This window comes from Mus musculus, chromosome 13 (genome assembly GCF_000001635.26).
Source record: "Mus musculus strain C57BL/6J chromosome 13, GRCm38.p6 C57BL/6J".
Taxonomy (NCBI): Eukaryota; Metazoa; Chordata; class Mammalia; order Rodentia; family Muridae; genus Mus; species Mus musculus.
In genome coordinates this window covers 107574221-107590225 of record NC_000079.6, presented here as the reverse complement: position 1 = coordinate 107590225, position 16005 = coordinate 107574221, and the positions used below count along the sequence as shown (strand labels likewise).

The window sequence follows — 16005 nt, the reverse complement described above, 5'->3', positions numbered from 1 at the left end:
AGTTTCTGAGGGCATGATAGTCTCTCCTCTGCTTAGTCCAATGCTTGGGACTATGAAGAATCTGATAATCCAGAAGATGACGATACTTTCATTTTCCTAACTAAAGACACAGCAGACAGTGCCTAGAGTAAAATCCCCATGTGTTCTGACTTCCCACCTTACCTTCAAAGCCCTGCTTCTTGCTATGATCATTTTTTCTATCTAGTACCGACATCTCATTAGGCCATTCCATTTTATTCTTTATTTCTTGTGGTAGATTACATTTGGCTGCACATAGATTTTGGTGTTGTTTTCATTGAAGGAATAAGTCTCACTCCCATTCCCTGGAACATGGGCTGACTCTTGTGATCTGTTCGATCGCTTGAATGCAATCAAAGGGACATTTGGTGATACCCAGGACATAGGAAGACTTGCAAATATTTTGTTTTGTTTCCTGTGTGTGTGTGTGTGTGTGTCTGTGTGTGTCTGTGTGTGTCTGTGTGTCTGTGTGTGTACACCTCTGGGAACACTGTCCTGGAAATCTGAGCTGCTTTTTAAAAAAAAATTGTATGATCCCAAGTTGCCATGCTATGAGGAACCTGAGATGTGGATCAGAGAGCAGAGAGAAGAAAGACAATGGAGAAGGAAGAAAGGAGACATTAGAAGCAAGATGGGAGAGAGAGAGAGAGAGAGAGAGAGAGAGATCAGGTATAGGCCACCACATGTAGAAGACATCTTGGAGGAATGATCCCTCTAGCCTAGATGTTAATTCATAGATCCAAAATCAGCTACCCAGGTAACCAGAATATTCCCAGTCATTCAGCCTCCTGACCTTTTCTTACACTCTCCTGCCCAAGGATGCTCTCTTTCTTCTCCACCTCCCACTACAATGATTATTCTTCTTCTGTGACAGTTTGGCTGAAGCTGCCCTGAGGACCATTGCTATGCCATCTGTTTGCTATCATTCCCCAAAGCTAGATCCTACTCCTTAGTCCCCTTTTTTAGTCTCTGGGCTTCTGGGTAGAGTAGAGTCAATGCAAGCTGATGCTCATAAATGCTCTTGCCTTGAGGCAGTTTGACCTCATTACCTTAAACCAAAAGCATATCGGCATTCGTGAAAACACTTGTTTTTAGTTGCACAGTTTTGATTCGGTGCTTCGGATTTCGAGAGTCTCACTTTTAAGCTAAGTGCACGTGTTTTACATTTTAAGGATGACTGAGGAAAATAACCTCAGTGAGTGTGCAAAGAAATTTAACATAGCTACCGGTGGCCGTGCACACCTGTAATCATAGCCCTGGCCACACTGAGGCTGGGGGGGGGGGCAAGAAGAGTTTAAACCATAGCAAGTATTAAACAACAACAACAACCTGACAAAAAGGCAATTCCATGCAGCATACATAATGGGCAGGATCAAATGCCACATGCCTGAGTCATTTATGGGCAACCAGAAGCAGACTCTAGGCTTGTAGTTTAGTTCTAACTTGGATGAGCCAGTGTCTTTTAACCACATCACTTCTTTATAAAACCCATCTCATTTGGATTTCTCCCAGCCCACCGAAACGAACTTTCCCACGTTCTGAGAACATTCTCTCTGGCACCCCCCCCCCCACCTTGCTTTCCATTTCCACATACCCTTTGGCTCCCCTTTCATATGCAGCATTCTTCTTCGGAGTGCTCAGAAAACTCATTAGTGTCCAGCCTCCTCAATTAGGCAGAATAAACATGCATTACTCAGAATGCACCGCAGCAGAAATCGACGGAGTTCAAGAGAACTGTTGGCCCAGCACCCAGGGATTTGACAAGAAGTTTATTTCCCTTCAATCAAATTCAGCTCACATCCCTCTGTATCTTTCTATATAAGTAATTAAAGTCTTATCTTCTGTTTTCAAGGGATCACAGCTTTCTCTTTTGTATGCTGTTTCCTCTATGTCGATGGATACACTTATCTGTTACTGTATGTGCACCATTCATTTGTGAGATCATCTGCTGTTAGATTTCCCCACTTTATTTAGTCTTACAATCACAAAATCAGCAACATGAATAACAGGGGAGCTAAAAGAGATCTTTTGCAATGGCACCAAATAGGACATATTTTAAATGTTCAGATTCTCAAATAATTCTTTTTTTAAAAAATTCTTAAAGTTAACTCCCTTCTCTCTAATAATTGTCACAGTATAAATTCTAACCATTCCCTGCTCTCAGGCACATGGGACAGGGAGACGGGAACATTCACCACCTTCTTCTATTCGAGCTCAGAGGTCGTGACTAAGATAAATAGATTTTAGAGAAGCCTTGGTGTGGGTGTGCTCCAAGTGGGAGGAATTTCATGTCCTAGTCTTGTCTGCTGAACACCTCGCATATTAGAGACTTTGCAAAGTTTGTACTTGACTCTTAAAGGGAGGCTGTGACTAAGGTCAGAGTGTGATACATCTGCGGTAAATCACGGACAGGACAGTGTGAAGGCACTCACACTGAAGTGAAAAGTTCAAATACAGGCGTGGCTGGTGGGTGAGGAAGCTGAAGGCTTCTCTGGAGCAGCTGCTGTAGAAGTGGCGACCTGTAATTTACACTTCAGACAGAAACTATAGCATACATGTGTGCATGTGCACACACAACAACACACTCATACACACTCCCTATTCAATCTGTTGATAAGGATTTCATATTCCTCATGGGTGTGTGTGTGTGTGTGTGTGTGTGTGTGTGTGTGTGTGTGAGTGTGTGTGTGTGTGTGTATATGTATGTGAGAGTGGTGACCCTGTCTTCAGTTCCTTAGCAACAAGCTGTCACACCATTCTTGTGACACCCTGGTCAGCTGCAAGGGGAGGGAGTGGGGAGTTGAGATAGGAAAACATCCTTATTTCAACAACAAACGTGTATGCAAGAAGCAGAAAGGGCTGCATGAAAAGGCAAGTTAAGGAAGATGCATTGGAACAAGTGTCTTTTATTAAGGTTTAGGTGGGCACAGGGGTCCCTCTTTACGTTCCTTTTTATTGAATAATTTCCCTTTGATCCTTGAGTAACTAAACAGAAACCAGCTCTTGACATTAACCTGGGACCTGGATCCCGATAGTAGGATTCCTTTGCTTGACTGTCATGGCAGGGGCACCGCCAGAGGAGGGCCTTGCCTCTGCTATGGAGGATGTTCGGCTCTGTTTCCCAGTTGGGCTTTTCCACCCGTCTTCTGGATGGGATGAGGATGAACAGCTGAAGCAATCATCCCACAGATAACACGAAGTTTCTATCCTCTTCTGTGATTGACTTCAGAGACAGATACTGGGGGCACATGAGGGGTTGGTTACCTCAAGAATAATAATCCAGATAAAGGGCAGAGTTAACCAGATGCTCAGAATCCTGACAGTGAGACTGTCTTTCCTTTCCTTGTTCCCATGTGTTAGCAATGAGGTAGAAATTATTTCTTTATATTTGGCTTTGTGGACCATATTAAATTAAGGAGCTAGAAGTGGTGTTCTCAGGTAAGTTACTGGGCCCAGCATACCCAAGGCTTCAGATTCCGTCTCAAGTACTGAAGCCAAAACCAAGTCACTGAAATGAAAAGAAAGTGTGTGTGTGTGTGTGTGTGTGTGTGTGTGTGTGTGTGTGTGTGTATGTGTGTGTGTGTGTGTGTGTGTGTGTTTGAAAGAGGAAAAATCAGGAGGGAGGGGAGACAGAGGAGGATATTCTGAGAAAGCAAAGATTGAACAGCCCTGAGCATTAAAACAACAATTGAACCGATGTAATTCACCCGAATTCCCAGTTTCCGTATTTAAATGTATGATCACTCATTCAGTTCCAGCAGAGACATCGTGTTTGAAGGCCACTTTGTAATGATTTTACCTTGGTTCAGATTATTTGAGATCCAGGGGGAGAGTGTGCGTTCTGTGCGAAAGCAAACAGAAAACAAATCGGAGCACAAATCAGAAGAATGATTACCACCCTCACGCTCTGTACCCAACACCGGGTCCCCACGGCTCCCTTTCTGTTTGTCTTGGCACTTTTTCTTTAGCCGGGCCTTGGTTGGACTGGAGAGGAGAAACAACAGCATCCCACAAAACCCTCAGCAGAGAACAGAGGGTAGCGGAAATGGATGGGCCGCAAGGATCCACATCTTTCAAAGGCTTGGCGCTGCCAGCTTCATTGTGGGGAACCTGCTGGCGGAGGTCTCCCTAGGCTCCCATGGAGGTCTTTGCAGCATGTTTGTCAGGACATGCCTGGCCATCTGTAGGAGGGGCAACTCTACTCTCATCTCAATTTCCAGCAGGCTCACCTTCAGCGGATAATGAAAAATGGCATTTCCATAAAATGAAGAGAGAGAGAGAGAGGAAAAAAAAAACCACCTCATTTTTTCTCTAGCACATTACATTTTGGGCTGCTCGGGAGACAACAGTGCATAGCCTGCAAGAAGAATTATCTATATAGCTTACCATGCATGGCAGAAAAGTTGCAATGTGTCTTTAAAAGAGCTGTCTCCACATGGTAACCCCCCCTCCCCATCTCTCATGTTCCCACCGAGAGAATAGCTGCTGTTTATAAGCAAATCCACTCAAGACCTTAATGATGACCCAGAACAAACATCTGACATTTATCAGCTTTCAAGCTCTTCTGTGTTTAGGCATGGATTGTTCATTTCTATGCCTTTTGTATCCGGTCTGAAGGGAGGACAAATGAAACAAGGGATGATTTACATTATCAATGGAGGCAGAGGTTGTGCCTGTGTTTATCTGATCCTCTTTCATTGTATAACACAGCCAGCGAGATAACCAGCCTGCTACACAATGACCGTTCAATGTGAGCATCCCACCCTCTCCATTTCCATGTTGACTTTAATCTTAAAATATATTTAAAAAGCAGATCCTATGTAGTAACACAAGGCTCCTTTGGTTCAGGTGAGAGGGAGAAAGATGACGAGCTATAATTTAGAGTCAGGCTCCCCCTCTCTGTGTCTCCACAGAGCTTGCAGAAAGTCATCTGCAACTGGGGCTGTCCCCTGACTCACACCAGGATTGGAATTGCACTTCATGAGGACGAGAAGGATGCTCAGCTCAAGCTGACCTTGAATTCTTAGCAAAGTGCCTGAAACTTGGAACAAACTGACCAAGAGTGAGGAAACATGGTGTGTATGCATGGGCTTAGAGTCCAGGAAAGCTTGCTTTTCTCTTTGTGAGAAAACAGTCTTCTTGGTCTAGCATGGAGGAGGGCTTGTACTATCCATTGTAGGCCTTTTGGACAACCCATGCCACATTTGCACATGATGCTCCAAGACTAAATTCAATAAGTTTTCTCTTCAGAACAAAAGTACCTGTTCTCACGCAGCAGGAGTCAGTTGGTCTCTGAAAAATAAAAATAAAATATAAAAACCTGGGATTTTCCCATTTCTGGATATGAAAATCTTCAAGGTTGTCACAGTCCCCTTTATAGATGGTTCTTGTGGGGCTCTCAGAGGTGGTGTGGTAGTGGTTGTAGAAGATGGAATGGAGGAGTGGGTGGGTAGGGGAGTGGGCAGGGAGGGTATGGGGGACTTTTGGGATAGCATTGGAAATGTAAATGAGGAAAATACCTAATTAAAAAAAAGAAGATGGAATGGCCCCACTACCACATTACAAGTCCTATTCTGACCTGGCTTAAAAACAACTGCCTTCATTTCTAGGCAGATGGAAAAGACATATTCATCGTTGTTTCTCTGACTGACTATAGCTATAGAATCTGGAGATAAAAGTCCACAAGAGCTTCAAAGATGAGAACAGGTAAATTGAGGAAAGAGGCTAGAATTTGGAGGACGGCTAAACTGGTGATGAACTTGCCTTTATTGCTGTTGTTGTTTTGTTTTTATTTTCCTAATTCTTCTCTTCTGAACTCAGTGTAGGGTGAAAACTAGAAATGGACACCAGGGAACAGGGAGATCAAGGGTGTGTGTGTGGCTGCTTCAGGGAGCAGAGAAGGAGAAGACTAAGAAAACAAAAATCTACCACTTCTCTCTCATCTTCAACGTTCCCTCATGCACCACTCCTAAGCAAAAAATAAAAGAATTAAAATTTTTTTTTTTCTTTTTAAAAAACAGAGGCAATGAGGACAAAGGAAAAATAAATACTGGAAACAAAAACCAGAAAAGTAATAGAAGAAAAATGAAAGGAACACAAAAGTTGACTCTTCATGAAAATTACTAAAACTGGTAGCTTCTGGTAAGATTGAGGGAAGGCGGAAGCAGAAGGAAGAAAGGGTGGGAATGGATAGGAAAAAGGTCAACGAAATTGTTCTATAGTTATGTTATAATTACAATCAAAATCCCAGCAGGAATTTTTATAGATATATACAAAGAGATTCTAAAATGTCTAAGGAGATTAGTATTTCCCTGACTATTGATTCCTGACAGCCTTGCTGAAGATTGGTTCTGGTCTCTTCTGGAGATGATATGTCTTACTGGTCTACCAGTTGGTTTTTATACCACTGCCATAATACTTTAAGTTATATACTTTTGCTATACCTTTTTCAATTGGGAAGGTGCTTTCTACCCATCCCCTACAACATTGATTTGAATACTTATGATCTTCTGTAGTTTCCTATGAATTTCATATTATTTTTTTACTAACTTTATAAAAATGACATTAGTATTAAGACTTTGGCTAGAATTATATGCATGGATAGCTTTTTTGTTTTCCCCTCCTCCCCCCCCTCCACCACCTTCTTCTCCTTCTTCTTTTTTTGAGGCAAGCTCTTTTGCTACAGCCTAGGCTAGTTGAAACTCATTCTGTAGCCAAAAGTGGCCAAAAATTTGTAGTGTTCCTCCTCTTTCAGCTTTCTGAGTACAGGATTATAGGAAAGGGCCTCTGTGTCTGGTTTCCAGACAGCTTTATGTGGCATGGAAACTTTAAGAGTAGACTTCTAACTTATGAGTGGAAAGTGCCTTACATTTTTTTGTGTGTGTTCTTTGCTTTCTGCAAAGCAGTGTTTGGTGGATTTTAGGTACTTCCATTTCCTTGGTTACATTTATTTCTAAGCATAGTATTCTTCTTGGTGCTATTGTAAGAGGATAGCTTATTGTGTTTCTAGATACTTAGTGTACAGAAATAGAACGAATTGTATATATTGTTTTTATATCCTGTAGTGTTGCTGAAATTATTTGTTATTTTTGTACCATCTTTAAGGGATTCTACACATAAGATCAGATAATCTGGAGAGGTGATTTCATTTTTTTCCACCATTCTATTGATGTTTTTAAATTCTTTCTCTTGACCAGCTTTTTGCAGGGCTTCTAGTTTCAGGTAGACTAAAAGCAGTAGAAAGCATGGGCATGCTTGCTTAGGTCTTCATCATAGAAGCAAGGCTCTGATCTGTCACCCATGACTACAATGTTAGTTGTGAGATTTCCACACACATGGCCTTTGTTGTGTAGAGGTGAATTTCTTTTATATCTACCATGCTGCTATTTTTAGCCACAAAATGGTGTTGGATTTTGTCGATTGCCTTTTAAATATCTACTGAAATGATAGCGTATGTGGTTTTTGTCATTGGCTCTTCTGACACATATCTCACATTAATTGGTTTATATTTGTCCAACATCCTTACATCCAAAAGGTGAATCCCACTTGGTTATGGTTTATGATACTGGCCTTCTATATGCAAAATGAGGACTATTATACTACCTGCAAAAAATATGCACATTGGATTAAAGACTTAAATGCAGGCCTGAAAATATAAAATTTCTGAGGGAGGGAGGGAGGGAGGGAGAGAGGGAGAGAGAGGGAGAGAGAGAGAGAGAGAGAGAGAGAGAGAGGGAGGGAGGGAGGGAGAGAGAGAGAGAGAGAGAGAGAGAGAGAGAGAGAGAGAGAGAGAGAGAGAGAGAAAGCAGTTATAACATTAGTTTTGGCAATGGCACAAGCAACAAAAACAAGCATAGACTTACAAGACTATCATATTAAAAACATTCTGTATAATAAAGAGAGGGAAAAGGCAATCTACAGAGTGGGAGAAAATATCCTCTAACTGCCTCTCTGATAAGGGACTCGTACAATCCAGTGGCTAACAATCATAAACAAAAATAAAATAGTTAATTTTAAAAATGAGCAATGAACTTGGCTAGACACTCAAAATGATAACCATCAAGAAAATGGAATTCAAAATGACAATGAAACCAATAGATACAAAGAAGAAAGTGGACTCAGTGAGCTGTATTTATATATTTGCACACACACACACACACACACACACACACACACACACACAGATACATGTTTGTAATGATAATAATCAAAGCAAAAAAGGTTATCAACTTGAGGTAGGACATGGGAGCTATTGGAGGGAGAAGAGGGAGAGGATAAGGTGATGTAATTTTACTTTAATTAAAATATACTTTAAAAAGGAATAAAGACATATGTAATTGAATGTTGACTATTTAAAATATTGATGTATACTATAAAAATAAAATATTGAAATATAAAGATATGCTTCAAAAGCCCACAATGAGATAACACCTCACATCTATTGATATGGTGTTTACCAGATAGGCGATAACTCATGGTGAGAATATGGACTAGCACCCTCTTGGTAGGGTTTTTTTTTTTTTTTTTTTTTTTTTTTTTTAAGACAGGGTTTCTCTGTGTAGCCCTGGCTGTCCTGGAACTCACTCTGTAGACCAGGCTGGCCTCAAACTCAGAAATTTGCCTGCCTCTGCCTCCCATTTGCTGGGATTAAAGGCGTGTGCCGTGACATGCAGCTGGTAGGGTTGTTAAATAGGGTATCTACTATGAAAAACTTGTAGAGGTTTTCACAACTTAAAAATAGAACTACTCTATGACCCAGCAATTCCAACTCTGGATATTCAAAAGTATTGAAATCAAAATCTTAAGGATACATCTATATCCCTGTGATCACTGAAGTATATTCACAGTTTCCAAGGTATAGAAACAACCCAAATGTCCTTCAGATAGCTAAATGTGACATTTTAAAACATATGTATGTGTATATGTATGTATATATATGTGTGTATATACACACACACATATATATACATATACACACACATATATACAGTTTGTTAGGACATTTGGATGATTTTATATATACATATACATATGCCATATGGTATTACGTACCCCTGAAAAAGAAGAAAATCCTGTCATATTGATAATGAAGCTGAACCTAGATTGACATAAATCAATCATGAAATGTCCAACCCTGTATGACTTCACATGCATTAACTTTTTAAATTAAATTATAAAATCACAGTTGGTTGTACATTTTAAAAAATGGCTTAAACAAAAAGAAAATGTTAACAAAACTAAGTGCTCTCATCCATTGCAGGTGGGAAGGCAACCCAGAATAGCCACTCTGGAAAGTCTAGCAGTCACTTATGGAGTGAAACATTTCTGAGCACACTATTCTGCAATGCCAGCCTCTAGCTTTTACTCTAGAGAAATGAAAACTTAGTCTCTAACAAAAGGCTGCACATGAATGTTTCCAGTGGTTCACTTCGTAATTGTCCAGACCTGGACATAATCCAAGAGTCCTTCAATGGCTGAATGGGTTAACAAAGCATGGTGCTTTCATAAACTGGGATATTTATTTAGTGATTAAAAGCAACCATCTGGATGAATCTCAGGGGCATTGTGAAGAATCCTATCTCAAAAGCTTATGTAACTATGTCATTCTGTGTATGTGGATGTCTCATGTGTTAGTGGAAACTGGGAGACTACAGGGCTATCATACTGGAGGTTTAGCCAATGGAGCTGGCTGCATCCTGGTTGATCTGGTGGTTGTGTGCATGTATATGAGCTCTGGAATCCATAGATCTGTACTTGTGGACAAATGATGATTAACAGGTAAGGCTGGACACATGACTTAGTGGCTAAGGGCCACTGTCTTCCAGAAGACCTGAGTTTGGATCCTACAGTACTAACTTCAAACCATCTGTACTTCCAGGGGATCCAACACCCTCTTGTGGTCTCCCAGGCACCTGCATGTGTACACACACGCATACACACAGAGACATATAAATAAATAAAAATAAATCTTAAAATATAAAGAAGTCATCTAAAAGGCAGGCATAATGACACATACATGCCTTTAATCCCAACACTTAGTGGGCAGAGACAGGTGGATCTCTGCCTGGCCTACATAGTTCCAGGACAGATAGAGTTACACACTGAGACCCCGTCATCAAACAAACAAACAAACAAACGAACAAACAAATATATTTTAAAAAGAAGTAGTCTAAGGAGAATGGTTATCATTGTTCTCCAGGGAGAAGGATGGCTGCACGTATTCCTACACCTGGTGGCCCTTCACTCAGTGCCGGCTTAGCTTTGGCATCACTTCTTCATCAAGACAGCTGCCAAAATACCTTCCTGTTGTGTTTTATTAAAAAAAAAAGAAAAAAAAAGAGCCAGGATATGTTTGGTAGAAGTGCAGTATGGTGAGGTGGAAGGGGGTGCCTCGCCAGGCCCATGCTGAGGCATCCCTTCCCTCTGAGGTACCAGCCATAGATGGATGTAGTATGGAATGGAGTTTATTTAGGGCATGCGGAGGAGAGCTGGGAAGAGAGTAGAGACATAGAAAGCAGAGAGAGAAAGAGAGAGACACACACACACACACAGAGAGAGAGAGAGAGAGAGAGAGAGAGAGAGAGACAGAGACAGAGAGAGAGACGGAGACAGAGACAGAGACAGAGAGAGGGGAGGGGAGGGGAGGGGAGGGGAGGGAAGGGAAGGGAAGGGAAGGGAAGGGAAGGGAAGGGAAGGGAAGGGAAGGGAAGAGAAGAGAAGAGAAGAGAAGAGAAGAGAAGAGAAGAGAAGAGAAGAGAAGAGAAGAGAAGAGAAAAGAGAAGAGAAAAGAGAGAGGAGAGGCTGTCCAGGAACACATGGAGAGAGGGGGAAGGTGGATGGGGAGAGAGGTAGAAGGGGCAGAGAGAAAGAGGACAGAGAGTAACAGAGTAAGAGAGCAAGGAGGGTCCAAACAGCACCTTTTATAGTAAGCCAGGCATTACTTTGCTGTTGCCAGGTAACTGTGGGGCGGCGCCTAGAAGGAATGCTATCACCCCCAGTTTTCAATCAACCCCCTCAACCAATGAACTAACAAAAGAAATAGAAGCAGGAAGATCTTTGACGCCTCTCTCTTGTTTCTCTCACTCCCATGTGCAAATTACCACCGAGCATTGGACAGTTTTTCATCCAGTATAGGATCTGAGTCTATACAAGCCAGGCCACTGCAGTCTTTGGCTTCAGCCACTACAGTGACTTCCTAGCCACCCCTCGCCCCCTCGCTCTCTATCACTGTCTCTTCCCAACACAGAAATTGCAGTAAATTCTACTTCAACAAATGTTATGTCACTTGTCCCAACACACAACCCTTCCAAAGCTACCTGGTGTATGTAGAAGAAAATCCAAGATGCTTTGTTGAATTAAATAATTAATAAATAAGTCCTGGCCGTGGGTTCACTACCTACTTCATGTTCTACATTCCTTAAAGAAACTCGCATACACACACACACACACACACACACACACACACACACACACACACACACAAAACCTTTATATTTTTATATGCTTTATGCAGCTCAATAGTTGGGCCACTGCCTAATCTCCACACAGTTAATCCCGAGTTATTACTTACTAAATTTTGTGTTCTTGCTTTGTTGATCTGGACCCAGAGCGCTCTGGGCCGCATTCGCCCGGCTCCTTTCCATGGCTGCCATGCCTCTCTATTCTGCACTCTTCTCAGGCATGAGGTCTTTCCTTTCCTCCACACTCTCCCGGCATTATGGATCTCTTCATCCTCCTTCACCTCCTAGTCCCAACCTGGGAATCCTAAATTCCCGCCTCGGTCTGCCCTGCCCAGCCATTAGCTGCTAGCATCTTCAGGAACCAACCGGGGGCAGGTTGCCAGAAGCTACATGCAGATGCTTGTATAAGCAGTTTTAGGGACCAAAATTGACATTAGAGTACAAGCAGCATTAGGCCAGACCTCCAGAGGCCTCCAGTTTGGTCCCATCCACTTCCGGTTGCCCAGTTGTTCCCCTACCCATTCCTTACTCTCTCTTGCACCGTGTTCCAGTCTCTCTGGAATAGAGCATGCTTAGCCCCTCTCCAGTATTGTTTTCTCTGTCAGGAGACGTCCTCTCCCATGGATCTGTCCGGTTCCTATTTCCAATCATTTAAGACCTCACTAAAATCACTTCTCATAAAGAGTGTGCTGAATAACATCCCGCCCCGCCCCCACTACCCTGAGAGCTCTCACTGCGCCCTCTTTTCTCTCAGCTCCTTATCTTTGGCTATCATAACTCTACACTCTCAAGAGGCAAGCTCCCCAGACTGCCCAAGCCCCGATGACTCCCCTAGAGTTATTCTGCTTTGTGTTGGGGAACATGCCAAGCCTGTTTGTGCCCTGAAGTCTTTGTGCTTGCCATACGTGCTCCTGGTAGCTGTTCTTCCCTATAGCTTCCTGCTGTGCGTTCTGCTCAATTGTCACTGATTTAGACACCTTCCTGTCTATAAAATACCAGGTTCTTTCTCACCACTCGTTCCCCTTTATTTCCTGCAGCATTTGTAATCATCTGACTTGCGTGTATATGTTTATTCGTTTCGTGTCACCTATCTTGTCTTCCCAGGCTGGCAGCCACAGGAACGAGGACTTTGTTTTGCTCATCACTGTCTCTTCTTGTGCTCCTCAAACTTCCCTCCACTGATGGAAGCTTGACAGGGGTTGGGTGTGGGGAGGCACTGTGGATATCAGGAGCTCTGCAGGCTACCTGCAGCCTGCTTGTTGTTCCTCCTCTGTCTTTATCACCTGGGTGCAAGCTTCCCATGGGCAGTGACCAAGAGGCAGCCCCAGAATATAATGGTTTAAGTTGAGCAGATAACACAAATAAAACAATAGAGGCCTTGAGATAGTCAGAGAGGCTTTTCCAGTTCTTAAGATGAGCTATCCGAGTGTCACAGCCCGGATGTAGATTAGTGGTGTTCACTGTGTGCAGGAGGGAGTCTCCAGTGGAAGCTATTTCTGACATTCCAAATTCCTTTGTAGTTAAAAGCACAATACTTGATGGTTTTCTACTATGCCAAGGGCCATAATGTATTTTCACAAGGCCTCTGCTGTTTCCTCTGCCCATTTCACTTGCTCTTGGCCCCAGCTCTCTGTTCTTCCTTCAGGTCCTCCTGCATTTTTTTCCCTGTCTGCCCATCGCATCTACTCCAAGGGCTTTGTGTATTTGGATGACTCTTCTGGTTCAACTTCTGTACTGTTGATGCTTCCTCGCCTTTCTCATCTCACCTTAAGCCTTGTTTCCTGAAGCCTTTTCTGCAGCATTCAGAAAAGTCTAAGTGCTATATAAGACTTCTAAGCCATTTAACACCTCCCCCTGAGTACCACGAGTCACAGTCGTGACTTGTCATGTATGCTGGATAACTACGATCCTCAACTTGATTGGCTTGAGGGATTCCTTGAAGAATAGCAGAGCACATTTCTAGGTGCCTCTACAAGGGCATTTCCAGAGACAATTGATAAGTAGGACAGGACAGCAATGGAGGGGGAAGGACATGCTGAATGTGAGTGGTACCATCCAGTAGGCTGGATCTGCATGCGATAAAAATGGAGAGAGACAAAGCCAGGGAGTGTGTGCAAACTCCATTCTCCTCCAGCAAATCCACCACCTATGCATAGCCAGCTCTCACTTCTTTGGCCTTTCAGCATAGGCTCACATGGATAGCTCCCTGGGGGAACTTCCAGGCCTCCAGGCCCTCAGGTCTTGGACTGAGACAGCATCACTGGTCCCCATGTTCTGAGGCTTTCAGACTCTTGGATTGAGTTCTCTGATTCTCCAGTTTACAAACAGCATGTTGGATGATCCTGTCTTCCGGATTCAGTAACCCTAATAAGTTTCTCTTTATAATTTCACACACTCACACTCACACGCACATACATGCATAAATGTACATGCACACACACACAAGCACATACATGCAAACACATACACAGACACATACACATGCATACACACACTCACAGGCACACACACACACACTCATACATGTATATGCACATGGACACACACACATATACACATCTCTGACTAATAAAGCCTGCATTTTGTTTACTATTTCCTCCATGCCCCCATGAGAAAAGAACTGTGGTTCCCTCTGCCTACTGTTAAGTCCTCTGGAACCTGTCATGATGTGGCATGGAACGGTTTTCAATAAATACTTGTCAAATAGGACTATTTGTTCATGGGACAAGAGGTGCTCACTTTTCTGTACAGTCCCAGTTTCAGGATAAAGTGGTGAGTGCTTAAACCAGTGATTCTCAACTTGTGGGTCCTAACCCCTTTGGGGGTCACAGATCAGATCTCCTGCGTGTCAGAAATTTGCATTATGATTCATAGCAGTAGCAAAATTACAGCTATGAAGTAGCAACAAAATAATTTTGTGGTTGGGGTCACCACAACATGAGGAATTGTAGTGAAGGGTCTCAGCATTAGGCAGGTTGGGAACCGCTGGCTTAAACAAACTCCATAGTAACATATTGAGCCCTAGCCCCTTGATGAGAGTATGAAAACTGTTATGGTCTAGAGAGTGGAGACTAGGACACGTGAGTTTCTAGAGGCAGAGGAGATGAATCCTGAACTAATGAGCCCCATCTTTGGTCGTGGGGGAATCCTGACTGTTTGTTGGCAATGCCACAGGATTAATCCTACTATCCAAATAACAGATCTGCTGCTCAAAAGAACTTTTTTTTTTGAACAACATTACGTGAAACTCTTTTTCTGCCATTTTACTAAAACATCACAAATAGAATAAGAATAGGTCAGTGAAATCAGCTGGCAGTCAGGTAACTTTGGAGTTGCTGTCTGTGTCCTGCTGTGAACCACTTGACTAAGCAATGTGCTTACAGGGCAAGAGTTTCCAATGTCCAGGTAGTGCTCCCTATTGGTGAGGGTGTGGAGTGAGTCCATCTGCGAAGGGAAAACACACCCGTCTGATGGCCTTTCACATGCTAGCTTCCTACCTGCAATGCCCAGAGCTGTGCCTGCTCTGTTAGTCAAATCTTTAACCTCAGTCCGTTGAGTGAGCTTTTGTGGAGTGACTGAGTCAGCTTGTGTCAGCCTTATTGCTCACTGGAATCATGGGGGGTGGAGGGGGGGAATTCAAAGTATAGATGTCTCAGTTCTCCCTGACACCAATTCCATTTGACTCTCTAGGGTGAGGTCTAATGCTGGAATTACAGAGAAGATTCTGTGTACGTGCAATTAGAGTTGACCACACCATGAGACATATTAGTGCCAGGACAGACTTCATTTCTCTCTCTTCCTTTCTTCCTTTCCAGTTCACAGATAGACTAAAGGATGGTGTATGTGTTGGGCAGACTTCTATGATAGACACTCATCCTGATTCTGACACTCTTTGTGTGCACCGTGTGCCTTTAGTATTGGTTAGACAACTTAATCATCTAGAGGAAAATGGCCAGTGGGAAGAACAGTGAGACAGAAAGTCCTGCATAATCCAAAGGCTTGTGTGATCAGTTCATAGTTAGCCCCTGCCTGTGCCATCTTCGTCTCTGGCTCTTCATTCTCCCTGACTCCAACTCTGAAGGGAAGATGGAGGGGTTGCTGACCCACATTTGTGCACATCCCTGACAGAGCCTTCTCTCAAGGCATCTAGTTCTACCCAGGTGTCCCTTTCACTATCTGCTGACGGGGGTGGCCTTGTCTGAACTGGGAGCTGGCAGCACAGCTTTTTGTTCTCTCAGCTGAGAAAAAGCTTCCTTTCGCAGTGGAGTTAGAACAGCATCCTTCACAGTGTGGCCATGGAAGCTGCTTACCTGGTTGGTTATGACATCTGTTACTACACTGCAGGTTCAAGCACCAGGGGCCAAGGTTGGGCTGGATGCGCTCTCTGGCTCTGGCAGATTAAAACAAGTCTTCCAGACCACCAGGGCTTCTGGCATCTCTTTAGTGGAGTCTGAATTTCTAGACCAAGCAGACCCTGCTCCCTTCAATTTTCCCCTGGCATTAGAGAAGCTGCCAGGGATTCTGTTCC

The 16005-nt window shown here is 43.1% G+C and overlaps 1 long non-coding RNA gene across 2 annotated transcripts in view; it reads right to left on the bottom strand.

Moving 5' to 3' along the window:
- Nucleotides 1-2282: 2282 nt before the first annotated feature.
- The window catches only part of Gm31920, a 46959-nt gene continuing 33236 nt past the window's right edge, over nt 2283-16005 (bottom strand). The window contains exons 3-4 of one of the 2 annotated variants that reach the window (XR_382877.3): nt 3818-5310; nt 2283-3256 (exon numbers count right to left, since the gene is read on the bottom strand). This is a non-coding gene — a long non-coding RNA (predicted gene, 31920). Of the gene's footprint in view, nt 3257-3582; nt 5311-16005 lie in introns of those variants that run through there. The other variant, XR_382876.3, reaches the window with a different exon arrangement.